A 27,490-nucleotide genomic window follows, 5' to 3' on the forward strand; every position below is an offset into this window, starting at 1 on the left:
AGTGAGTCCCGGTGCAGCGCGAGGGGAAGTGAGTCCCGGTGCAGCACGAGGGGAAGTGAGTCCAGGAGCAGTGCAAGAGGAAGTGAGTCCTGGAGCAGCGTGAGGGGAAGTGAGTCCCGGAACAGCGCGAGGGGAAGTGAATCCTGGTGCAGCGTGAGGGGAAGTGAGTCCTGGTGCTGCGTGAGGAGAAGTGAGTCCCAGAGCAGTGCGAGGGGAAGTGAGTCCCGGAACAGCGCGAGGGGAGGTGAGTCCCGGAGCAGCACGAGGGGAATTGAGTCCCAGGTGCAGCGCAAAGGGAAGTGAGTCCAAAAGCACCCGAGGGGAATTGATTCCCAGAGTTGGGCGAAGGGGATGTGAGACCCGGTGCAGCGCGAGGGGAAGTGAGACCTGGTGCAGCACGAAGGGAATTGAGTCCCGGTGCAGTGCGAGGGGAAGTGAGACCTGGTGCAGCGAGAGGGGAAGTGAATCTCGAAGCAGTGCGAGGGAAAGTGTATCCCGGTGCAGCATGAGGGGAAGTGAGTCCCGGAGCAGCGTGAGGGGAAGTGATTCCCGAAGTAGGGCGAAGGGGATGTGCGTCCTGGTGCAGCGCGAGGGGAAGTGAGTCCTGGTGCAGCGCGAGGGGAAGTGAGTCCCGGAGCAGCGCGCGGGGAAGTGAGTCCCGGAGAAGCGCGAGGGGAAGTGAGTCCCAGAGCTACGCGAAGGGGATGTGAGCAGCGTGAGGGGAAGTGATTCCCGGAGCAGCGCGAGGGGCAGTGAGACCTGGTGCAGCGCGAGGGGACGTGAGTCCCGGAGCAGCGCGAGGGGAAGTGAGTCCCGGAGCAGCGCGAGGGGAAGTGAGTCCTAGTGCAGCGTGAGGGGAAGTGAGTCCCAGAGCAGCGCGAGTGGAAGTGATTCCCGGAGCAGCGCGAGGGGAAGAGAGTCCTGGTGCAGCGGGAGGGCAAGTGTGTCCTGGAACAGCGCGAGGGGAAGTGAGTCCAGGAGCAGCGCGAAGGGGAAGTGAATCCTAGTGCAGCGCGAAGGGGAAGTAAGTCCCGGAGCAGCGCGAAGGGGAAGTGAATCCTGGTGCAGCGCGAGGGGAAGTGAGTCCCGGAGCAGCGCGAAGGGGAAGTGAATCCTGGTGCAGCGCGAGGGGAAGTGAGTCCCGGAGCAGCGCGAAGGGGAAGTGAATCCTGGTGCAGCGCGAGGGGAAGTGAGTCCAGGAGCAGCGCGAAGGGGAAGTGAATCCTGGTGCAGCGCGAAGGGGAAGTGAGTCCCGGAGCAGCGCGAAGGGGAAGTGAGTCCCGGAGCAGCGCGAGGGGAAGAGAGTCCTGGTGCAGCGGGAGGGCAAGTGTGTCCTGGAACAGCGCGAGGGGAAGTGAGTCCAGGAGCAGCGCGAAGGGGAAGTGAATCCTAGTGCAGCGCGAAGGGGAAGTAAGTCCCGGAGCAGCGCGAAGGGGAAGTGAATCCTGGTGCAGCGCGAGGGGAAGTGAGTCCCGGAGCAGCGCGAAGGGGAAGTGAATCCTGGTGCAGCGCGAGGGGAAGTGAATCCTGGTGCAGCGCGAAGGGGAAGTGAGTCCCGGAGCAGCGCGAAGGGGAAGTGAGTCCCGGAGCAGCGCGAAGGGGAAGTGAATCCTGGTGCAGCGCGAAGGGGAAGTGAATCCCGGTGCAGCGCGAGGGGGAAGTGAGTCCCGGAGCAGCGCAACTTCCCTTGGTGCAGCTGATTGCTGAGGCAGAGCAGAGTGAAGGCTTGAAGTGGGAAGAGACTGTTGTTGGTGTTGGCTCTGGCGCATGGCGGTTAGGCCATGTGATTGCTGAGTTGCTGCAATGTAATGTCAATTTGAAGTTCTTTACCAACTGTCGTATCAATCCTTTAACTCTGTTATAATTGTCTTAATTATTACTTAAATTTTGGCGCTGTAAGTAAGACTACTACATTTTCTTTTATTCCTCTTTTGTATCGAAGACTTGTACCTAAGTACAGCAGCCATGGTAAAAACTTTTCACTAAACCCCTGTACTTCTCCACTGGAGTGTACGTGACAACAAAGGGTATTATATTCATATGACAAGCCCTTTCTCTCTGGGATCATTCTTGTAAACATCTCCTGTTCCCTGTCCAATACCAGCACATCCTTCCTTAGATACTGGGCCCCAAATTGCTCACAATATTCCACATGCTGTCTGACCAGAGCCTTATACATCCTCAGCTCTTGTATTCCAGCCCTCTTGAAATGAACTGTAACACTGCATTTGCATTCCAAGCAGCCAACTGAACCTGATACTTATCATTTAGAGAATCCCTAACTGGAACTCTTAAGTTCCTTTGTGCTTCAGATTTCCAAAGCCTTTCCACATTTACAAAATAATCTACGCCTCTATTTTTCCTACCAAAGAGCATTACCGTACATATTCCCACATTGCATTTCAACTGCTACTTCTTTGCCCACTGTCTGAGGCGATCGAAGTCCTTTTGAAGACACGCCACCTCCACAACACTACCTGACCCTCCACCTGTCTTTTTGTCATCTGCAAACTTAGCACCAATGTGACCAGTTCCTTCGTCCAGATCGTTAATGAACAACGTGAATAGTTTGTGATCCCAACACTGACCCCTATCGAATTCCACTCGTGATGGCAGACAAAGACTTTTTTTATGCTCACTGTCAGCCTTTTGCCAGTCAGCGAATCCTCTATCCACGCCAATATCCTACTCCTAACGACATGGGATCTCATCTTATTTAGCAGTCTCTTGTGCAACACCTTGTAAAAGGCCTTCTGGAAATCCAAATACATCACATTCACTGGCTCTCCTTTGTCTAACTTACTCATTACCTCCTCAAAGAATTCTAACAGGCATGACTTTCCCTTGATGAAGCCATGCTGACTCAGCCCTATTTTATCATTCACTTCCAAGTACTCCGCAATCTCATCCTCAATAATGAACTCTAAAATCTTAGCAATGACTGAGGTCACGCTAATCCATGTGCAGTTTCCTGTCTTCTGTCTCCCTCTCTTCTTCATGAGGGGTGTTACATAAGCCATTTTCTAGTCCTCTGGCACTCTTCCTGACTCCAGTGATTCCTGAAAGATCACCACTAATGCCTCCAAAACCTCCTCAGCTATCTCCTTCAGCCTTCTAGAGTGTAGTCCATCTGATCTGGGTAATTTATCCACCTTCACACCTTGCAGCTTCCCCAGCACTGTCTCCTTAGTGATGTCCACTACACACATCTCTGCCCCAGCTCTTTTGAAGTTCTAGCATACTGCTGATGTCTTCCACCATGAAGACTGATAGAAAGTACTGACTCAGTTCCTCCACCATTTCTATGTTCCCCATTACTACTTCTCCAGCCTCATTTTCCAGTGGTCCAATGTCCACTCTCGCCTCTCTCTTACTTTTTAAACAATCTAAAAAAACCTCCTACAATCTTCTCTATTTACTACCTAGCTTACCTTCATATTTCATCTTCTCCCCCTTAGTTCTTCTTTAGTTATCCTCTGCTGGTTTTTAAAGGCTTCCTAATTCTCTGGCTTCCCAATTCTCTGGCTTCCCACTGATCTTCCACACATTGCAATTTTTTTCCTTTTCTTTTTAACCTGTTTTCCTAATAAGTCTGTTGAGAGATGTTATTACACCCCTCTGGAGCAGGTCAGACTTGAACCCAGGCCTCGTGGTCCACAATAGGCACACTACCATTACGCCCTGACTTTGCCCAACAGCCATGGTTGCCCCTCCATAGTACGTTTCTTATTACCCTCAGAAATTCCTGCCATTGCTACTACACTGTCTTTGAGGAGAAAGTGAGGTCTGCAGATGCTGGAGATCAGAGATGGAAATGTGTTGCTGGAAAAGCGCAGCAGGTCAGGCAGCATCTAGGGAACAGGAGAATCAACGTTTCAGGCATTAGCCCTTCTTCAGGAATCACTGTCTTCCCTGCCAGGATCTCCTTCCAATCAACTCTGGCCAGCTCCTCCCTCATGTTTTCATAGTTACCTTTACCCAGTTGTAACACTGCTGCATATGATTCTAGCTTCTCCCTCTCAAACTGCAGGGTGAAATCTATTATATTATGCTCTCTGCCCCTTCAGGGTTCCTTCATTTTAAGCTGTCTTAAAGTCAGCCTCATTACACATCACTCAGCCCAGAATTGCTTGTTTCCTAGTGGGCCTTACATAAGCTGCGCCAAATAAAACCTCAAAGACATTCCACACATTCCTTTACTTGGGATTCAATATTAACCTGACTTTCCCACTCCACCTACATATTGAAGTCCCCTATGATTATTGTAATACTGCCTTTTTTTGCATGCCTTTTCTATCTCCTGAATTATTTTCTGTGCCCCATCCTGACTGCTGCTAGGAGTCCTGTACATAACACCCATCAGGCTCTTTTTTTCTTTGCAATTCCTCAATTCCACCATTGCAGATTTTACACCTCCCGACTCTGCATCACCTCTTGCTATCCATTTAATTTCATTTCTTACTAAAAAAGAAACCCCACCCCCTCTGCCAATCTGCCTCTCCTTCGATAGGATGTACATCCCTGTATATTCAGTTCCCAGCCCTCAGGTGGGGAGGTGGGTGCATGTGTCTGGTGCCCATTGCCTGTGCTCTTTAATGCTGCTGCATGGTGAGCAGCAAAGATGGAACAAGAAGAGGCCACTCGGCCCTTCGAGCCTATTCTAACATTTAATAAGATCATGGTTAATCTGATTTTAATTTGAATTCTACATTTCTGCAAACCCCTGATCATCTTTCATCCTCTTGGCAATCCACACTGTAAAGTAATCTAATCTAATGAATTTATTTATCTCTGCCTTCAAAATATGTAAAGATTGTTCATACAGTGCCTTTTGAGGAAGGGAATTCCAAATACATACAACTTTTAGAGAGGAAAAAAGTGCTTCCTCATCTCTGATATGTAACCCCTTCTTTTTAAATTATGACCTCTCCTTCCAGACTCTCCCACATCCACCTTGTCATGTCCCCTCAGGGTCTTGTATGCTTTGAGACAGTCACTTCTGCCTCTTCTAAACTCCAAAGGATACAGGCCCAGCGTGTCTAGCCTACAACCAACTGATGAAGGAGCAGCGCTCCAAAAGAAGTGCTTCCAAATAAACCTGTTGGACTATAACCTGGTGTTGTGTGATTTTTAACTTTTGAGCCTAATAAGGTGGCTCTTTGTAGCCAGTGGTGAGCTGAAGTCACAAAGAGTGGTACTCCTGGTAGCTGTATTATAATATGGTGAGATGTGCAGTTAATAAAGTCATTAACAAGCAATATTCCTCTTTAATAGGCATCTCCGTGTCCAGAGCGCAGTTAAAAGATGCATTTTGGGAAAGCAAATCTTAGCAGGACTTATACACTTAATGGTAAGGTCCTAGGGAGTGTTGTTGAACAAAGAGTGCATGTTCATAGCTCCTTGAAAGTGGAGTCGCAGGTAGATAGGATAGTGAAGAAGGCGTAGGGTATGCTTTCCTTTATTGGTCAGAGTATTGAGTGCAGTAGTTGGGAGGTCATGTTGCGGCTGTACACGACATTGGTTAGGCCACTGTTGGAATATTGCGTGCAATTCTGGTCTCCTTCCTATCGGAAAGATGTTGTGACACTTGAAAGGGTTCAGAAAAGATTTACAAGGATGTTGCCAAGGTTGGAGGATCTGAGCTACAGGAAGAGGCTGAACAGGCTGGGGCTGTTTTCCCTGGAGCGTCGGAGGCTGAGGGGTGACCTTATAGAGGTTTACAAAATTATGAGGGGCATGGATAGGGTAAATAGGCAAAGTGTTTTCCCTGGGGTCAGGGAGTCCAGAACTAGAGGGCATAGGTTTAGGGTGAGAGGGGAAAGATATAAAAGAGACCTAAGGGGCAACTTTTTCACGCAGAGGGTGGCACGTGTATGGAATGAGCTGCCAGACGATGTGGTGGAGGCTGGTACAATTGCAACATTTAAGAGGCATTTGGATGGATATATGAATAGGAAGGGTTTGGAGGGATATGGGCCGGACGCTGGCAGGTGGGACTAGATTGGGTTGGGATATCTGGTCGGCATGGACGGGTTGGACCGAAGGGTCTGTTTCTGTGCTGTACAGCTCTATGACTCTATGAGTTGCTCCCAACGATGAGATTGGCCTGGCTGAACTTATTAAAGGATTCTGCCACATGACTCACCACAACCCACAGTCATTTAGGCCTTTAGATCCTGCCTCAAATTTTTAACTAGAACAGCTTTCAAGCAAATACAGACCCTGGGAAAGAACAGAAAGGGAAAGATCAATGATAGAATGAAGGACAGGAATGATTAAATAACAAATGAGATGATGGTGCAATGGAAAAGAGGGCGGTGGTAATGAGACAAGCAAAGGAAGAAATTATGGGTCCAGAGGAGGTGTGAATAGCATAGGGGGAGGGAAGCCTGGAAAATGTGGAAAAACAGAGATGGCTCCTGTTTGCTGTCCTTAAACAAGGCACGCCTCCAGAAAAGCTGCATTCACTTATCCCGTTCCATTTCCTTTTTAAGGCTAGAATGATGGGGGTCACAGAACACTGATATCAGCTGCAATCCCTTTGTGTACCCGAACAAATTCTATCTCTGCAATTTCCAAACATCACTCCATTGACAATTGTTGATGACAAACACCTAATTTGTCTTTTATTTTTTTTCTCCCAATTGCAGTGCCTGCAGCTGTGAGGGCCAGGTGGCTCTGACAGAAAGAACAGGAAATTGTAAATACAGTGTTTGTAATGAGGTTGACGCTGCTTTCTAAATCTGTATTTTTTTATTTAGAAGTTGTGCAGGGGGAGTCACCATAACCCACCTGGGACAGACTGAGTGAAAAGGGACTGGCTCTTTGTCCAGTTCGGCATAAAATACATTTGGAGAAAGAAAATTGCCCAGTATACAACAGCATCATTATAGTTCAATATAAAGAACAACTGACAGAGATATGATCAGAGCTGTATGTCCACAGTTATTCTTTACACAGTTTTGCAGCATAGAAATACGCTATTTAATCCAACTGGCTGCTGGTGATGTTTACACTCCATGTGAACCTCCTCCCTTTGCACTTCCTCTAACCCTGACAGTGTAACTCTTTCTCCCACACATTAGATTTCCCCCCAAATGCGTCCATGCTATTTGCCTCAGCTTCTGGTACTGGGTTCCACGTTTTAACCAAGCTCTAGGTAAAGAGGTTACACCTGAGAAAGCAGATTTTACCTTGGGTTCACCCTCATGTTACTCCACTCCCTTTCAGACATGTTGAGTTTGGTGAGGGTGTTGGGAGGGTGCAGATGTCCCAGTATTATGAAATTGAACTCGAGTGCAGTCTGCCATTATTATTGAGGGCATTCTGATTGTGGGGATTGGTTTAGCTCAGTTGGCTGGATGGTTGGTTTGCAGAGTAATGTAACACCAAAAGCGTGGGTTCAGTTCCAATTGCTGGTTTGAGGCTACCATGAAGGATGCTCCTTCTCAATCTCTTCTGTGGCCCTCAGGTTAAATCACCGCCAGTTACTTCTCTCTAATAAGAGAGCAGTCCCTATGGTCTGGTAAGACTACAGTGACACAACTCTGATTGTTAAATTTGAGTCCCCTTGTTGACAGCTGGTTGGTGATCTGGAGTCTGCTGAACTTTAGATAAATCCTCCCTGGTCCTGGGAGTTGTAATTACTTATAGCATTCTCAACTGCAGAGAAGAGCAACTAACATGAGTCAGACCTGTAGGGATTCAAGTTGACATCTTCTGTGCTTATGTGATTGGCACCTGTGTGACATTTCAACGAAAGTATATAATTCACATGGTGTCTCTTAAACATGCTTTTTTTTCTTATCAGTGCCCCTCCAGGCTGTGTAGGAAAGTGTGTGATTCAAACAATCTCAAAGGCAGACACCCCTTACTCAGAACATTGACAGGTGTGTTTCCATGGCTGTGGGTAACTTTAAAGGAAACAGATGCTAGACTTTGGCCCAGAAACTGAGTTGAGGTTGACAACCTACAGGCGTCAGGGAGTATATTCAGTCTGCAATGTGATCTGATTTATCACAGAAGCTGAGAATAATGCACAGAAAGAGGCCATTTAAATCATTGGGCCGAAGTGGCCTCTTGGCAAGGCTTCTTCAATTTGCTCTTTCACACCCCCCTCCCCCGGCCCTGATAATTCTTCCTCATACAAGAACTAAATGATCAAACTCATCTTTAAATCACACAATGGTTAGACAGTTAGATATCAGTCTTCTCACTCCCTAAAGTCATAGGTTTTGATGAACAGGAGACTTCTTCTCAAAATGCTGCTCCAATAATTATTCTTCCAATGATATCAGCAGAAAGTTGACCATTCGCTCACTGCCATTTGTTGCATTCTGCTTCACACCCTCCAGCTGCCATGTTACAACAGTGACTCCTGTACTCATTGGTTAGAAAGCACTTTGAGATGTCCCACGATCACTAAAGCTGTTTAGGAAATTCAACTCTTCCTTATCTATCTTTTCTGAGTTAAACTTCACCCGAAGATTTACAAAGAGAAACCTTATATGATTGGTGACCATAAAGAAAGAATTTATACTTATAGCACATATTATAATCTTGGCATCACCTGAAATGCTTTATTGGCAGTAAAAGATTCCAAAATGCAGTCAACTGTAATGTTGCAATGCAGAAGTCAGTTTACCCATAGCAAGTTCCCACAGAACTGTAATGTCATAATGATTGTAATGTTGCTCAAGAGACAAATATCAGGCCAAGCGATTGCACCAATCTTTTATGTAACCTTCTAAGCTCCCTCCTTGCCCTTACACTGGAAGCCTGTGGGGCCACCCTTGTGCCATGAGCTGCTGCTGTCAAGCTCCTACAGCTGGTCAGATCTCCAAGCTAAACTTGTTGGTGACCCTGAGGTCTTTATGGTTTTACAGAGTACAGGGATTTACTGATCTGCTGGAGTTACTAACCTGGCAAGTTTACATTGGTATTGCTCTTAACAGTCAGAATGGCAGCTTACATCTCGACTGATGCTTTTTGGAAAATGAAATTAGGCAAACTATATAATATGGAGCCATTATTTAAGAAAGGCTTAAATCTAATCTACTGTAGATTAGATTTTCTACAGTATGGAATGAGGCCCTTCGACCCAACAAGTCCACACTGACCCTCTGAAGAGTAACCCACCCAGACCCATTCCCCTACCCTATATTTACCCCTGACTAATACACCAAACACTGTGGGCAATTTAACATGGCAATTTGCTTGACTTGCACATCTTTGGATTGTGGAAGGAAATCAGAGACCCAGAGGAAACCCACGCAGACACGGGGAGAATGTGCAAACTCCACACACTGTTGCCCCGAGGCTGGAATCAAACCCAGGCCATTGGCGCTGTGAGGCAGCAATGCTATCCACTGAGCCACTGTGTTAGAGAGAATGTTGAGGAACAGGATTTACATGCGTTTGGAAAGGTGAGATTGATTAGGGATAGTCAGCATGGGTGTGTTCGTGGGCAATCGTGTCTCACTAACTTTATTGAGGTTTTTTGAAGAGGTGACAAAGAAGGAAATTGTTATGATCTGAGATATGTTATGATCTGGAATGCACTGCCTGAAAAGCTGCTGAAAGTAGATTCAATAGTAACTACAAAGGGAAAACCTGTCTTATGAAGAGAGGTTAAGTGAGCTTGGACTTTTCACACTGGAGAGAAGGAGGAAGAGAGGTGACTTGATAGAGGTGTACAAGGTAATGAGAAGCATAGACAGGTAGCCAGAGACTTTTCCCCAGGGCAGAAATGACTGTCACGAGAGGTCATAATTTTAAGGTGATTGAACGAAGGTATTAGGGGAAATGTCAGAGGTAGGTTCTTTATGCAGAAAGTGGTGGATGCGTGGAATGCACTGCCAGCAGTGATAGTAGAGTCAGAGACATTAGGGACATTTAAGCAACTACTGGACAAGCACATGGACGGCAGTAGATTGAGGAGTTAGGTTGATCTTAGATTAAGATAAATCTCGGCACAACATTATGGGCTGAAGGGTCTGTACTTTGCTGTACTGTTCTATGCTGTATGTTCTATGAAAACCAATAAAGATAACAGGGAGTGAGTGGAAGTGGGACTAATTGGATGATTCCTTTAAAGACACTGCACAGACATGATGGACTGAAAGAGACCTCCTTTTGTGGTCATTTCATGATCAAACAGTAGCACATTGCACCTTTAGAACACAATAAATAGAAACAGAAGTGACTATACAGTCCCTTAAGCCTGCTTTACCTGTCAATAAGATCATAAGATCTGCAACTTCAACTCAACTTTTCTCCTCTATCATCATAGTGATTTCAATCACAAATATATTTAATGACTAAGTATTGATCATTTCTGAGGAGTAATAAATTCTAAAAATTTTGCAACCCTCTGAGAAAAGAAATTTCTCCTCAACACAGTCCTCATTGGCCTTAATTGAAGATATGGCCATTGGTTGTAGATCCTTCAGCCTAAGGAAAGAACTTCCTGGTATCTTCCTCAACAGATCCTTGGAGGATCATCATGGGTGTAACTGGGAATATAGTGAGCCCCTTCTAAAAGCATGGGGACAACACTTGTCAACACTTTCTTTGTCTCAGAGCTTGAAGGTAAGTACTGTCGATTATGAAATAATCTCTGTTGTCTGAAATCATCCATGTTCAAGACCAGAAGTTGAAAAGTGCTAACAGTCTACAAGTGATTACTGAACATATGTAGGTGCATTGTACCTACTGTCCCAACTAAACCATTAGACAAGAGAGGTTGAGTTGAAGCCAGGGCCAGGTCGGCAGAGAGGGCAAGAACAAACTTGCAGGGAATGAACCAACTCTTGATCCAGTTTGAGTCTCCTATGGTTGAGAAACATTGGTAAATGCTCAAGAACAGTATTGCCTGTGCTGTGGAAATTGCAAAGAATGTTTATATGGCATCTTTAATATTGAAGTAGTAATATAAGGTGCCTCAGATTGTCAAACGAAATTTGACACTGAACTACATGAGGCAATTTTATAATAAGTGGCCAAAAGAGTGGTCAAAGAGGAATCTTAAGGAGTATCTTAAAAGAGAAGAGAAAAAGATTTAGGTAGGTCATTTTATAATTTAGCACTTAGGTAGCTAAAAGAACAGCCACCATTGCACGAAATTCTATATGAATTAAAGAATGGAATTGGAGGGCACAGTGGGGAAAGAGGTATCAAATACCCAGACTGAGAAACCCAATTGTATTAATACAGTGTCGTTAACTAGTTAAACTGCCATGGTTACCAGCAGCATTATCAAATAAAAAAATTAACTGAACACAAGATGTTAGATTATAAGGCCAAACATTAGGTCAGAAAGATACATTTTACCAAAAAAACTAGCTGGTATTATTTTTTTGTAAACTCCCAAGAATCATAAAATTCTGAGATTATCTTAAAAACTCAGGAGTCTCGGTTAAACAGAGGTGGCATCATTGGCAAACAGAGCAGTGATGTGGGGTGGCTGTATCTTGGATCACAGATGTTAATTTGCTTGCAAGGCAAAGTGAAGAAAGATTATCGAGAGCCTGAATCTTGCTGAACTTCAAATGGGCAGGCAGCTCCTAGTGTGACAATACTACTGCTACTATTTTTGCTTTCAGTCTGTTTGTAGCATCGGAGTCGACCACATCCTTTCACTGAACTAGCAGCACCCCCACCACCCCCACCCCCAAGACAGTGATTCAGTCTGCATCCTCAACTGAGCCAAACCCTGCAGTGCTCTTACTTTGTCCCGTTATTTGGCACGAGACGTTAATGAAATGTGCAGGACTGCTTTTTGCTGTGGACTCTTCAAGGGACTGAAATGACCGCTGCAAACCACGCAGATTTCACGTCTTTATTTATAGAGCTTCATGTACCCGCAGGTCAGATCAGAGATTAGACAGGGGAGTGAAGTTTCCATGATGAGCCCTACTTCCTCCCGCAGCACCCAACATGAGTCTGTCCGGTTGATTGAAGAGGTAGATGTTTTCCCTGTGGGTTAGCTACTCTTCCGGGAATGAGAGATTACTCTCCTGCCAGGAACCTGAGAGAAGGTTTTCTTCTTTTTATCCCTCTTGGTCTCACATGACTTAGAGCCGAATTGCAATGTCCCCAGTGTCATTTACATCTGGAATTACCTCCTCCAAATAGCTGTTGAGGCTGGGAGTCATATGGAAATTTCAAGCCAGAGATTGCTTCAGATTTCCATAACGTCAACTGTATGAAGGATTATGAATCCAAAGTGGGTGGATAGTGTGTGTAACATAGACTTATAACTATACTGTAGCACCAGTAGTTGCTGTCAAGTCGCATGGAAGCTCAGTGGTTAGCACTGCTGCCTCACAGCAACAGGGACCTGGGTTTGATTCCAGCCTCGGGCGACTGTCTGTGTAGAGTTTGCACATTCTCCCTGTGTCTATGTGGGTTTCCTCTGGGTGCTCTGATTTCCTCCCACAGTTCAAAGATGTGGAGGTTAGGTGGATTGGTTGTGCTAATTTGCCCATAGTGTCCAGGGATATCCAGGCTAAGTGAATCAGCCATGGGAAAGGCAGGATTATAGGATCGGGGGCTGGATCTAGGGATGCTATGTGGAGGGTCAGTATGGGCTGAATGGCCTGCTTCCACATTAGGGATTCTGTATTGCTATCTGGAACCCAATGGAAAATGATTTAGGTGTCTAGTTAATTTGAGTATGGTGGTTAATTGTGAAACATACAGCTTCTTTAGAATATTTATATAACAAACTCACTTCAAAGGAGCACTTTGATCAACAAAACTTTACCATCCACAAAATACATGCCCTGTTCTGTTAAGATTAGAGGTGGCTGAGTTTCACCATTTTCACATTTCAATTAAAATTCCCCCTCACCTCATGTCCTTTATCCTCCTATTAGCCCTCATCATTTTGACAAATTGAGTAGTTTCAAGAGTGTAGAGGATTGTGGTAATTCTGCATCTCTACAAACAGTTCCCTCTTGAAGAATGACCAATTTTAAAACACTGACGGTAACATCAAGACAAGTTCTGGAGTTGCTTTTCCATTCAGTCCCGAGATGAGAACATAGGAGTTGGGATGTCATGTTGCTGCTGGAGAGGACCTTGGTTGGCCACTTGTGGAATACTGCATTCAAATCTGGTCTCATTGCTATAGGAAAGATGTTGTTAAGCTTGAAAGGTTGCAAAAAGATTTGCAAGGATGTTGCCAGGGTTTGAGTGTTTGAACTATAGGGAGCCGCTTAATTGGCTGGGGCTATTTGCCCTGAGGCATCAGAGGTTGAGGGGAGACCTTACAGAGGTTTATAAAATCATGAGGGACATGGTTGGGTGAATAGCCAAGGCCTTTTTCCCGGGGCAGGGTAGTCCAAAACCAGAGGTCATAGGTTTAAGGTGAGAGGAGAAAGATATAAAAGGGACCTAAGGGGCAACATTTTCATGCAGAGGGTGGTGCGTGTATGGAATGAGCTGCCAGAGGAAGTGGTGGAGGTTGGTACAATTACAACATTTAAAAGGCATCTGGATGGGTATATGAATAGAAAAGGTTTAGAGGGCTATGATCCAAATGCTGGCAAATGGAAGTAGATTAGGTTAGATATCTGGTCGGCATGGACGAGTTGGACCGAAGGGTCTATTTCTCTGCTGTACATCTCTATGATTCTATAACGGTCAAGGTCAACATTTGTTGCCCATCCCTAATTGCCCTTGAGAATGTGGTTGGAAACTGCATTCCTTAGCAACTCTGCATTGTAGATACACTCACAGTGCCCTTAGGAAATGAGTTCTAAGATTTTGACCGAGCAACATGCAGTAAAGGAAAAATAATATAGTTTCAAATGTGACTTGGAGGGGAGCTTGCAGGTAGTACTGGTATATCTACTGACCTGATGATTCTAGACAGCAGGAGGTCACAGCTTTGGAAAGGAACTTTTCCAAGTTGCTGCAGTCCATTTTAAATATGGTGCACACTGTTGCCATTGTGGTGGTGAAAAGAGTGACTATTTATGAGGTACTGGTCAAGCTATTGTCTTGTCCTGGAAGGGACTAAGCTTCTTGAAACTGTCTTTCATCCAGGCAAGTGGAGATTACTCCATTACCATCAGACCTGTGCCTGCAGATGAAGTCAGGAGGTGAGTTACTTGCTAAATTCCTAACCTCTGACTAGCTCTCATATTCACAGAACTTTTGTGGATGGCCTAGCTAACTTTCTGATCAATAATAACTCCCAGGATGCTATGATTTGGAGATGCCGGTGTTGGACTGGGGTGTACAAAGTTAAAAATCACACAACACCAGGTTATAGTCCAACAGGTTTAATTGGAAGCACTAGCTTTCTGAGCGACGCTCCCTCATCAGGTGGTTGTTGATAGTGAGGGATCCAGCAGTTATAATATACAAGGAGAATTGATGGGTCAGTACAGTTGGATAGAGTGGGTAGATCAAATGTACAGCTTGTGTTCACAGAGAGTATCAATGAATCTATCTATGCATGGAAAGGGCCAGTTAATCTGTATATTTATAGGGAAATTCCATTCCCTGTATCATACACTGAAATAAAGGTTATATACTTTAACCCTGAGCCCCACAGTCACTTCAGTGTGTGTCTTGTGATTCAATTAAGTGAGCCCATGCCAGTTGTCTTCCGCCATAATACCCACGGTTTAGAATACAACAAAAGTTTGAGCAGAAATACAGCCGCCCTCTCCCTGTGAACTGAACCTCTGTTGTAAAGGGAACTGTTAGTTACAGCACAGTCTCAGGATGTAACACATCAGGGGATCAGATGGAGTTGGACTGATAATTGCTTAACTTCCCTTTCATGAACCCCTCAGCGTTACTGCCTAATAACACTCTCCAGCCTGTGTTTTAACCTGTACATAACCCCAAACTGGCAATTTATATTTCAAAAAAAAAACAGCTTCGTGCTGCTTTCAATGTTTTGGATTCTGCCTTACTTTCTGCATTTCTTTTGCCCTTTTGGCCTTTTCCTCCTTTCTATCCTCGCCTGGAGGAACTAATCTCCTGTCAGGATTGAGTTTCTCAGGCATGGCATCAGTTCATCTTCACATATAGTTCTGTGCAGTGGCTACTGTAAAAACCACAACATTTTATTTCCTTTATTTTTAGACTGTGCACTAAATAAAGATACTGCTTTAAACCAAAGAGACTGTGCAAAAAGACAGCTACAGCTTTTATAATCATGTTTGCTGGAACTTACTGTCATCTATATACAACGTTGCTTTCCCTGGATCAGTGATAGCAAAACGAAAGGACAACAACTTGACAATGTTCTCATTGGGTCCTGACCAGGTGACCATCCCTTGTGTGCGATTAATGCAGCAAGAGGACCCCTGAGGCCTACAAAGAGAAAGCAACCTAAGAACCATCTCTGCGTTTGTCTCACTCTCTCTCACGTAGAGATACTGGAACTGGGATACCACAAAGTTCTGTACTTAGGCCCCAGCTATTCACATGAATCGATGATATGGACCAAATGTAATGTTTCCAAATTAGTGAATGAAACAAAGCTAGGTGGGAAGGTATGTTACTAACAAGATGTAAAGCAGCTTCAGGAAGATATGGATAGATTTAATGAACGAGCAAGACTATGTTAGGTAGAATATAATACGAAAAAATGTGAGGTTGTCTACTTCGGTAGCAGAAACAGATATGCGGAGTATTTCTTAAATGATAAAAGATTGGAAAGTGCAGATGTACAAAGGGATCTGGGTGTCATTGTTGATAAGTCACTGACAGCTAACATACAGGTGCAGAAATCAATTAAGAAAGCTAATGGAATGTTAGCATTTATTGCAAGAGTACAGTAGCAGTGAAGACTTGCTTCAAGATACATGAGCTTGGTTAGACATACCTGGAGAACTGTGTGCAGTTTTGTCTATTTATCTCAGGAGAGACATTATTGCCATAGATTGAGTGCAACAAATGTTCTCTAGACTTATTCCCCAGATGGCGAGACTGTCACATGAAGTGAGGATGGGAAAACGGCCTGTAATCTCGAGAGAATTGAAGAATGAAAGATGATGTCATTGAAACCTACAAACTACTTAAAGATCTAGACTGTGAAGATACAAGTAAGATGTTTCTCTTGGTCGCGGAGGCTAGAACCAGGGGGTGTATTTTAAAAAGAAGAGGAATGTCACTTAGGCCTCAGGTGAAGAGAAGTGCTCTACTTAGAGGATTGTGTACCTTTTGGAATTCTTGATACTGTGGCAGCTCAGTTTGTTTAATGTAGAGATTGACAGATTTCTGATTAGTAATGGTGTCCAGGGTTTGGGGATGGGGAGGGTAAAAGGCAATGACGTGTTTGATCAGCCATGATTGTGTAGAATGGAAGGGCAGGCTCAACAAGTTGAATGGCTAATTCCTGTTCCTATGTTCCTATTCAATACGGTGTTAATCAATCCAGAGAAAAACTCTAATAGTGAGAAAGAAATCTCTGCTTTTCTTCAAACTTAGGATAAAAGTGCTGAATCTGAAACCCTAATCAAAGAATGTAGAAAGCAGAATCTTGTTATGAAAAGAAGATGGACAATAAAAGTTTGATCAGTTAGATGAATATGAAACAACTGTTCAATCTTAGCAGATTCATCTGTACCATCAGGTTTAAGTTCTGATTGCAGTTATTTTGATCAGCATGCCGGGAAACAAGGAATTGCAGATAGACTCTGTGCAATGAAACAAGTATAATATCATAGAACAACCTTTAATGGTTGCCACAAGAGGATCTTATCAAGATCATTTATGCTGCACTCTGGAAAGGACAACGTTATCCAGTCCAGAGAAGAGCAAGGATATGTAGACAGCCCTTGTACAAGTTTAAGAATGCAGTGGGTTGTTGAGCATCTTACTACAAATTCTCCTTCAGAGTTCAATGAAGATCTCTCAGACTGGAGTCAGGAAGTATCAAGATTTCCCAGTGTATTTGATATAGACTTTGAAGCGGGGAAGTTCCCTGATGACTCTGATGTAGAGGAGCAGGCCCTACATTTAGATTAAAAAAAAAGAAATACAATGAATTTGTGGTAGAGGAATTTAACATTCAATCAGAATCATCACATTTGCAGTTGGATTCTAGAGCAGCTGATATTCACATTCCTTACACTGATTGTCACACTAATGGTCGGATCAATGAACAAAGTAATTTTTCAAGCTTAAGTAAAATAAAAGTGTTTGAATATTTAATTGCTGCAGCTTCAAAACCAATGAACATACATAGTTAAGAACAACAGCTAAAATGTGAGCTTCCAAAAATACACTTTCAACTTGATGTAATGCTTCAAAACAATAGATGTTTCAGTGAACTACAAATACTGATTGGCTACTCGAAACGCTCAGATTTCTGTTCTGTGAGCAAGTAGACGTCAGTGAAGAGCTGGTAACAAAACAAGCAATAGTAATTGAAAGTAAGGAAATGAATGCAGTTGTGTGGAATGTTTCTCATTCATGCCTTAAGGATGACTTTATTGAAACAGGGATGATAGATTATATATTTATTTGAGTTAGAATTGCAGGAAGAATCCAATGTCTTTAATCTAAGAGAATTTACCTGGGAGCGTGGTTAACTCAATATAATCTTTTAGACACTGATGCAGAGGAGTTCACTCTGGAACCAAATGAAATTGATTGTTTTTGCAGCAGGAAAATCAGGACAGAATTAGACAACAAAGGGATCCAATGCCACATTTACCAAGAATTGAGCAGAGAGAGATGAGTCTGCATCTTATGAACCTCCACATGTCAGTGTACTGTCACTCCAACATAGAGTCATAGAGATATACAGCACAGAAACCGACCCTTTGCTCCAATTTGTCCATGCTCATCAGAAATCCTAACCTAATCTTGTCCCATTTATCAGCATTTTTTATTAGATTAGATTAGATTCCCTACAGTGTGGAAACAGGCCCTTCGGTCCAACAAGTCCACACCGACCCTCCGAAGCATAACCCACCCAGACCCATTCCCCTACATTTACCCCTTCACCTAACACTACAGGAAATTTAGCATGGCCAATTCACCTAACCTGCACATTTTTGGATTCTGGGAGGAAACCCATGCAGACACAGGGAGATTGTGCAAACTCCACACAGAGAGTCGCCTGAGGCGGAAATTGAACCCGGGTCTCTGGCGCTCTGAGGCAGCAGTGCTAACCACTGTGCCACCGTGCTGCCCACCACTGTGCCACCATGCAGCCCAACCACTGTGCCACCGTGCCGCCCATTTGGCTCATATCCCTCTAAACCCTTCCTATTTGCATACCCATCCAGATTCCTTTTAAGTGTTGTAATTGTCCCAGCCACTGATACTTCTTCTGATAGCTCATTCCATATAGACACCACCATCTGTGTGAAAAAGTTTCCCTGAGGTCCCTTTTAAATCTTCCCCCTCTCACCTTCCCCCTCTAGTTTTGGAAGCCCCCCCACTTTGGAGAAAAGACCTTAGCTATTCACCGTATCCATGCCCGACATGGTTTTATAAACCTCTGTAAGGTCACCCCTCAACCTCTGATGCTCCAGAGAAAATAGCTCCAGACTATTTAGCCCCTACATATAGCTCAAATCCTCCAATCCTGACAACACCCTTATAAATCTTTCAAGTTTAATAACATCCTTCCTATAGCAGGGAGATCAGAATTGCATATAGTATTCCAATAGTGGCCTAACCAATGTCCTGTACAGCCACAACATGACCTCCCAACTCCTATACTCAAGGCACTGACCAATAAAAGCAGGCATTCTAAACACCTTCTTCATTATTCTATCTACCTGTAACTCCACTTTCAAGGAACTATGAACCTGCACTCCAAGGTCTCTGTGTTCAGCAACACGCCCTAGGACCTTACCAATTAGTGTATAAATCCTGCCCTGAATTGCCTTTCCAAAATGCAACACATCACATTTATCTAAATTAAACTCCATCTGCCATTCTTAGGGCCACTGGCCTATCTGGTCAAGATCCTGTTGTACTCTGAGGGAACCTTCTTTGCTGTCCACTACACCTCCAATTTTAGTGTTGTCAATAAACTTACTAACTATACCTCCTATGTTCACACCCAAATCATTTATATAAATAACAAAAAGCAGAGAATCCAGCACTGATCTTGGTGACACTCCACTTGTCACAGGCCTCCATCTAACAAGCAACCCTCCACCACCACCTCTGTCTCCTACCTTCGAGCTAGTTCTATATCCAAGTAGTTAAGCATCAAAGCCAGGCAAGAAACTTCTTCCTCTTGAGACTGTCATAGAAATAGTAGATCAATTGAATTTGTGTTAGTGCATGCTGTTGACTACAGTGTCAGATATGGTTTGTTCCTTGTATATGTTCCTTCAATGTGGGCAGCTGGGCTCTCTCAGTTGCCATGCTGAGATAAAGACATTTGATAGCACTTACCAATGGTCAGTTGGCCAATGCAGTGTAAAACCGACTGAAACCAATTTGTGGTTTATGCAGCAACTGCCAAGCATCCAAAGACGTAGCACATTGAAACTGTGACAAATATCAGGCCAGAGGTCTGAGCTGCAGAGCGCAACCATTGAGAAGATATTTCCGTTGTTACTTTTTTAACTTGCATGCACTGATATGAGGAGAATGAAGCCAGTACAAGTTATTGTTTAGGCATCATGAGGGTGTCTGCAAAAAGGCACCATGAATTTAGCAATGATAACAATGTCTTCGTTGCACAGGATTGGTTGTTTTGCTGTTGGTCTATGCCCAAGAAACAGGCCAAGGCCAAATTGATATCAATAGCCCAGTGCCACTGACTGGTATTTATCCTCCATCTTTATGCCTCAATCAGCATTTTCTACTGCCTTAAAATTTCAGCACAAAAGAATTTCATCATTCATTTTGTCCTTTATGCTTTATCTAGGGCAAGCCTTATTCCCCTGCCATGTGCAAGGCTGTCTGTTTAATGTGGAAGTGTTTCCATCTGTTCTGATAATGAGAAGAGCCTAGTTTGTTTGCTGGCTAAGAGCAATTGTCAAGTATGTTACTTTCTGCAGCATCATCAATCCATACAGTGAACTCAAGAATAAATTGAGGGCCTGGCAGAATTTATCCTCTAGGTTGGAAAACTGAGGAGGGCACTATTTTCAGGTCACAAACCCGATCCTGGGGTGAAATAATCATTCATTGGTGTTTCTCATGGGTGAACCCTTTCATCGGCACCTAAACTGTTCTCTGTTTAATTAGAGACAGTGGGTGAGCTCCCAAAGCTGGAGGACTAATCAGAGGCCTTCCACATCCAGGAAAGATAAGTAAGAAAGAAAGTGTTTTAAGAGGGAAGGACCCTCTTTTGTCCTCCAACTCTTTAAAATGTTAGATTGAGTAATGTTTGTTGCATCTGGGCCATCACAGTGTGGGGTTGTGCTACCCTGGTAGAGGATAGTGTGGTTACTCCTACATCCAGGTGGGCAGGAAGGGACCTATAGACCAACCTGAACTGCCACCCATTCCGCCTCACCCCAAAACCACACACTGATCTGTCCCAGGGAGGACCCCACCAGCCACTTAGCTCTGTGGGAAGCCGGAAGCCAAATAGAAAATCTTAGTTGGCCTCCTTCAACTGGCATCTGGTGGCCCTTACGGCTCAACGTCACACTGTGTGGATCCTTCAACTTACTAATGTTGTCCCAGCAAGAATGGCTGAATGTGTGATGGAGCTGAGCAAATAGCCTATTGGCCAGTGAGGCTATTCTAACCTCCCACTGGCTGCCACTCCCAGCTCTAACAGGGGCCAAGGGTCCAATGTCTTTCAGGCAGGTGTAAAATATCCCACAGCACCATTTTGAAAAGAGCAGTTATTCTCCCCAGTGTCCAGGCCAATCTTGGTCTGTTAACCAACGTCAATAAACCAGATTACTTGGTCATTACTATGCTGTTGTTTGTGGGAGTGCATATTTGGTTATTACCTTTCCTATAATACAACAGAGGTGCCTCCAAAACATACTCAAATTTACTACAAGGTACCTGTAGATGTGACTGGTGCTCAATAAGCTTTCATCATTATTTCTCTTGTGGCAGGAATCATTGGCAGCGTCATCTCCATAGTGGGTGGAAAGAGCAATTTGGTGCCATCCATAGCTTGTTTGGCAGCACCCTCACTTCTGAATCATGTTCAAGCCATGCTCCAGAGCTTGAGCCCAAAACACCAAGGCTGATAGTCCCATGCAGTGCTGAGGGAGAACTCCACTATGGAGGAGCAGACCTTCGGATGAATCATTAACTCAAGACTCCATCGGCCTGCTCATGTGAGTGTAAGAAATGCCATGGCGGGGGAGTCATCCCAGTGCCCTGGCTAATATTCATCCATCCATTAAAATCACAAAACACAGATTGTCTACTCATGGGATTAAGAGTCTAATGATGACCTAACATCCATTGCCGATTGTCAGGAAAAAGCCATCTGATTTCACTGTAGGGAAGGAAACTGCCAACATCACCAGGTCTGGCCTACATGTGATTTCAGACCCACAACAATGTTGCTGACTTTTAACTGCCCCAGGCAACTAGGGATGGGCTATAAATGCTGACCTAGCTGGACACACCCTCATCCTGTGTCTGAATTTTAAAAAAAAATATCACAGTGCCGATGTGGAAACTTGTTGTGTTGAAATTCCAGCTGCATTTTTTACACTTCCAAAAAGAAGGCACTTCATTTACTGCAAAGTGTTTTGAGATATCCCGTGGTTGTGTAAAGTGACCTATAAAAACAAGTATTTTTAAAATATAATTATTTAAATTAGAACAGTGTAGTTAATGTACAAATTAACAATCCAAGAATCAGGCTTATTTCTATAAAGGTTAATACCAGGCATCCATGGTTTAAATTTACAAAGGTGGTCTCAAGGCCTGACTGAAGTATTAACCTGCCTTTAATCTTCCAGATGTTGACACATTTGCTGTGTATTTCTGGCACTTTCTACTTTAATTACTAACCCACAAACCAGTTGGACTTGAACCCACAACCATTGGATGGCAGGTGACAGAGCAACCAATTGCGCTCAGCTGATTGAACAATGTTTTTATGCATTTTATGTCCTTTCATTTTAAATCTATTCCACAAAGACAGCGATGTTTTTGAATGCAGTGAACCGAGGGATGAAAACCAAAAGGCTTTTGACAGCTGTACTTTGTATTGTGTGGATGAAGGTGGAAGGGGAATGAGAGAAAGGGTGTAGTATCCTACTTTTAAGAACCATTGACCTCTTGCATTGAATTATGGGATCACAGAGCACCGAATTCATATGCAAACTATACAATAAATGTCAGAATCCTTATGCACTTTGATATAGAGAGGGATCTGGGCATACAGATCCACAGACCCTGATAGTATCAACACAGGTTGGATAAGATGTTCAGGAAGGCAGACAGAACACTTGCCTTCATCAGTCAGGGCACTGAATATGGTAAGTTATATTATGGCTGTACAAACCTTTAGTAAGGCCATATTTGGAATGTTACATGCAGTTCTGGTCGCCACATTACCAGAAGGAGTGGATGTTTGGAGAGGGTGCAGAAGAGGTGTATTAGGATGTTGTCTGGTCTGGAGGGTTTAAGTTATGAGGAGAGATTGGCTAAACTCAGACTGTTTCCACTGGAAAGGTGGAGGCAGAGAAGTGACCTGATAGAAATCTGCGAATTTATGAGAGACATTGATAGAGTGCATAGTCAGAGGCTTTTTCTCAGGGTGGAAAGGTCAACTACAAGAGGGCCCAGGTTCAAGGTTCAAGGGGGAAGGTTATGGGGAGATGTGCAGGGAAAACCTTTCACACAAAGGATGGTGTGTGCCTGGAATGCACTGCCAGTGAAGGTGGTGGAAACATGGAGTTAGCATTGATAGATACATGAATGGGAGACGAACAGAGGGATAGATACCATGCATGGGCAATAAGTAGCAGGTTGAAATAAGGATTAGGAATCAGCACAAGCTTGGTGGGCAGAAGGACCTGTTCCTGTGCTGTATTACATTGTACAGAAAAATGCCATGTGATCCATCATGTGTGTACCAGTTTTCCAAAAAAGCTTTCCATTAGATCCACTTGTCAGCTCTTTCCCCTCAGCCCTGCAAATGTATTCTCATCAAATACATATCCTCCTCCATTTTGAAAGTTGCTATTCAACCACAGAGGCAGCACCTGCCAGATTATAACAATACGCTACATTAAAAAAACCTCATCTCCCTACTGATTCGTTTCACAATTTTTGTTTTGAAAGTGTCCTCTGGTTATCGACCCATCAACCAGTTGAAACTCTTTCTCATATTTTTCTACTCAAAACAGCTCCTAATTTTGAACACTTCTTAAATCGTCCCAGAAGCTTCCACGCTTTATGAAGAACAATCTTCTGGACCCTAAAGAACTGACATAGGGTACCATTCCAGTAAATCTCATCATCGATTCCAAGTTTTTGACACCTTTCCTAAAGTGCAGTGATCAGGACCGAATGAAATATTCCATCCAGCCAGTACACCAAAGGTCAGAGTCGCTTTCAAGAGGACCCACTGCTTTCCGCTTTGGGAGATTTTATTTTCACATTTCTAATTTATCCATAGAAATTCAACATGAAGAAACAAAAGATCTTCGAAGAGAAGGACAAATCAGTCATAGATATCTTTAATCAACCTGCTTAGATCCTGGGATAGATAGGATTTGAACACAGGTCTTTTGACCTAGCGATAGTGACACTACTTCAGTGCCATAGGAACTCCTGGTGTGAGATATATTTAATCAACCTCTTCAAACATATTATGGCACACCTCTGGAGCAGGTGGGACTTGAACTCAGGTATCCTGGCTCAAATGTAGGGACACTATCACCTGTGCCATAAGATCCCTAAGTTGTTGCTAATCAACCTATTTGAACGTGGGCCTGACCCACTCAGGTGAGTCTTGAACCCAGATGCTCTGGCTCAGCGACAGAGATCATCTCATTGTGTTACAAAATTTAATCAACCTGTTTTGGAGATGTTAAGACACACTTCTGTGGCAGGTGGGACTTAAGCTGGGACTTTCAAGCCCAGAGGTAGGGAAACTGCTATTGTGTCACAAAGCATTATTGAAAATCAGACAACTCGTTGAATGTGGGAAAGGAATCTTATAGAAACACAGAATTATGAAGGGAATAGATAAGATAGAAGCACGGAGGCTATTTCCGCTGACAGATGAAACTAGAACTAAGGGGCATAATCTCAAAATGAGGCGTTGCAAATTTAGGACTGAGATGAGGAGGAACTTCTTCACCCAAAGGGTTGTGAATCTGTGGAATTCTCTGCCCAGTGAAGCAGTTGAGGCTACCTCATTGAATGTTTTTAAGGCAAAGATAGATGGATTTTTGAACAGTAAAGGAATTAGGGGTTACAGTGACCAGGTGGTAAGTGGAGCTGAGTCCACAAAAAGATCAGCCATGACCTTATCGAACGGTGGACCCGGCTCACTGGGCCAAATGACCTACTCCTGCTCCTATTTCTTACGTTTTTATGTAATACCAAATGGAAACCTTAACAAAACTTCAATCCATTGCTTACCTCGGTTGTTGCACATGTACCGTATAGTTAGATGAGATGCACATTCTTGTGAGTGAACAGCAACAGACTTTGCTGAACCTAACAACACAGAGAATTATTAAAGAGGACATTTCACTTGGATCCTGACAGAGCCAGGATTCAGGTCTATTTGATCTGATGTCACTATCAAATAGTTTATGCACAAGCTCAGTAATTACAGCCACAGCAAAAGTATCATTTCCATCAATTCATAAGCACCACCTCATATTGTGTGACAGTCACTAGCAAATGGAATTTTCTAGAAGTCTTATAGCTACACTCCACCAGGCAATTATTGACACATCATAAAACATTGAGTTAAATTAAGAGGCTATGAAATCTAGAAATCTATTTTCTAAAAGTTATTTTATACTGGGGCATTTGGAACTGTCAGGACTAACATCAATAGATTTCTGTTTAGTAAGAGTATCAACAGGCACAGAGAAAAGTAGGGTAAATGGATTTGATATGATATTGAGCGGTGATAAGAGGTTCAAGAGGTTGCATGACCTCTTTCTATTGTTAGGCTCCTAAACATTGAAGAAGAGGGCTCTAAAATTGTGCTGGTCATGGACAGTAGCTAACATGACATAAATGGTTAGGGAATCAAGATTGTGCTTTCCCCATCTGTTGACTCCTCAGTCCTGGCCATGTCATTGACAGAAGTTCAGGTTCCTTCCCAGGAGGCAGAAGACTGAACTGGAGCTATTTCTAAAAGGTAAGAGAAAGGCAAGAGTGGACCTTGGACTACTGGAAAATGAGGCTAGAGAAGTAGTAATGAAGAACAAAAAGTGGTGTAGGAACTGCATAGATACTTTACATCAGTATTCACATTGGGAAAACTGAGTAGCATACTAGAACTTTAAGAGACTGCGGGGGCAGAGCTGAGTGTAGTGATCATCACTAAGGAGAAGGTACCAGGGGAAGTTGAAAGTTCCGAAGGTGGATGAATGACAGTGACTAGATGGAATACACCCCAGAGTTATGAAGGACATAGCTGAGGAGATTGTGGAGGCATAGGTGATGATATTTCAGGAATCACTGGGGTCAGGGAGTGTCACAGAGGATGGGAAAATAGCTAATGTCACCCACCTGTTTAAGAAGGGAGGGAGGCAGAAGACAGGGAACCATAGGCCAGTTAGGCTGACCTTGGTCATTGATAAGATTTTAGAGTCTGTTATTAAGGATGAAGTTGTGGAGATCTTGGAAGTGCATGGTAAAAAAGAGCTGAATTAGTACAGTTTCATCAAAGGGAGGTCAAACCTGACCAATCTGTTAGAATTCTTTGAGGAGGTAGTGAGCAAATTAGACAAAAGCCAGTGGATATATTTGGATTTCTAGGAGGCCTTTGACAAGGTGCCACACAGGCGGCTGCTGAATAAAATAAAAGTCCGTGGTGTTAGGGGCAAGATACTAGCATCATTAGAGGATTGGCTGACTGGTAGAAGGCAGAGGTGGAGATAAAGGGGTCTTTTTCAGGATGATAGCCTGTGACTAGTGGAGTTCCGCAGGGGCCAGTATTGGAGACACAACTATTCACAATATAATTAATGATCTGGTGGAAGAAACTGAGGCATTGTTGCTAAGTTTGCAGATGACATAAAGATAGGTGGAGGGAAGTGGGAAGGCTGAAGAAGGACTTGGACAGGCTAGCAGAGTGGGCAGATGGAATACAATATGGGAAAGTGTGAGTATATGCACATTGGTCAGAAGAATAGATGCATAGACTATTTTCTAAATGAGGAAAAGCTTTTGAAAAATGAAGCACAAAGGGACTTGAGAGTCCAAATTCAGAATTCTCTTAAGGTTAACAGATTCAGTTAGCAGTTTGGAAGGTTAATGCAATGTTACCTGAACAACTTTTCTTTCCAATCCTCCCACTTTCTCCAAACAAAAGGAGTAGCCATGGGCACCCGCATGGGCCCCAGCTATGCCTGCCTCTTCGTAGGGTATGTGGAACAATCCATCTTCCGCAACTACACTGGCCCCACCCCCCATCTTTTCCTCCGCTACATTGATGACTGTATCGGCGCTACCTCGTGCTCCCACGAGGAGGTTGAACAGTTCATCCACTACACTAACACCTTCCACCCCGACCTCAAATTCACCTGGACAGTCTCGGACTCCTCCCTCCCCTTCCTAGACCTTTCTGTTTCTATCTCAGACGACCGAATCAACACGGACATCTACTACAAATCGACCGACTCCCACAGCTACCTGGACTACACCTCCTCCCACCCCGCCCCCTGTAAAAACGCCATCCCATTCTCCCAATTCCTTCGTCTCCGCCGCATCTGCTCCCAGGAGGACCAGTTCAAAATACGCACAACACAGACGGCCTCCTTCTTCAAGGACCGCAATTTCCCCCCCGACGTGATCGACGATGCCCTCCACCGCATCTCCTCCACTTCCCGCTCCTCCGCCCTTGAGCCCCGCCCCTCCAACCGCCACCAGGACAGAACCCCACTGGTCCTCACCTACCACCCCACCAATCTCCATGTACAGCGCATCATCCGCCGTCACTTCCGCCACCTCCAAACGGACCCCAGCACCAAGGATATATTTCCCTCCCCTCCTCTATCAGCTTTCCGTAGAGACCACTCCCTCCGCGACTCCCTTGTCAGATCCATACCCCCCACCAACCCAACCTCCACTCCCAGCACCTTCCCTTGCAACCGCAGGAGGTGCAACACTTGCGCCCACACCTCCCCCCTCACTTCTCTCCAAGGCCCCAAAGGAAGCTTCCATATCCGCCACAGATTCACCTGCACCTCCACCCACATTATCTACTGCATCCGCTGCAGCCGGTGTGGCCTCCTCTATATTGGGGAGACAGGCCGCCTACTTGCGGAGCGATTCAGAGAGCACCTCTGGGCCACCCGGACGAACCAACCCAACCACCCTGTAGCACAGCATTTCAACTCCCCCTCCCACTCCACCGAGGATATGC

At 44.3% G+C, this 27,490-nt stretch overlaps 1 long non-coding RNA gene across 2 annotated transcripts in view; it reads right to left on the minus strand.

Annotated features, from left to right (window-relative positions):
• Window positions 1-15,724: 15,724 nt before the first annotated feature.
• The window catches only part of LOC148142154 (uncharacterized), a 76,796-nt gene continuing 65,030 nt past the window's right edge, over window positions 15,725-27,490 (minus strand). For both annotated transcript variants that reach the window (XR_015752205.1, XR_015752204.1), the window contains exons 3-4: window positions 24,523-24,600; window positions 15,725-16,980 (exon numbers count right to left, since the gene is read on the minus strand). This is a non-coding gene — a long non-coding RNA (uncharacterized LOC148142154). The remainder of the gene's footprint in view (window positions 16,981-24,522; window positions 24,601-27,490) is intronic.

The sequence above is a fragment of the Chiloscyllium plagiosum genome, unplaced genomic scaffold (genome assembly GCF_037043375.1).
Source record: "Chiloscyllium plagiosum isolate Xiang-an unplaced genomic scaffold, Cpla_swu_hap1 HiC_scaffold_30, whole genome shotgun sequence".
Classification (NCBI taxonomy): Eukaryota; Metazoa; Chordata; class Chondrichthyes; order Orectolobiformes; family Hemiscylliidae; genus Chiloscyllium; species Chiloscyllium plagiosum.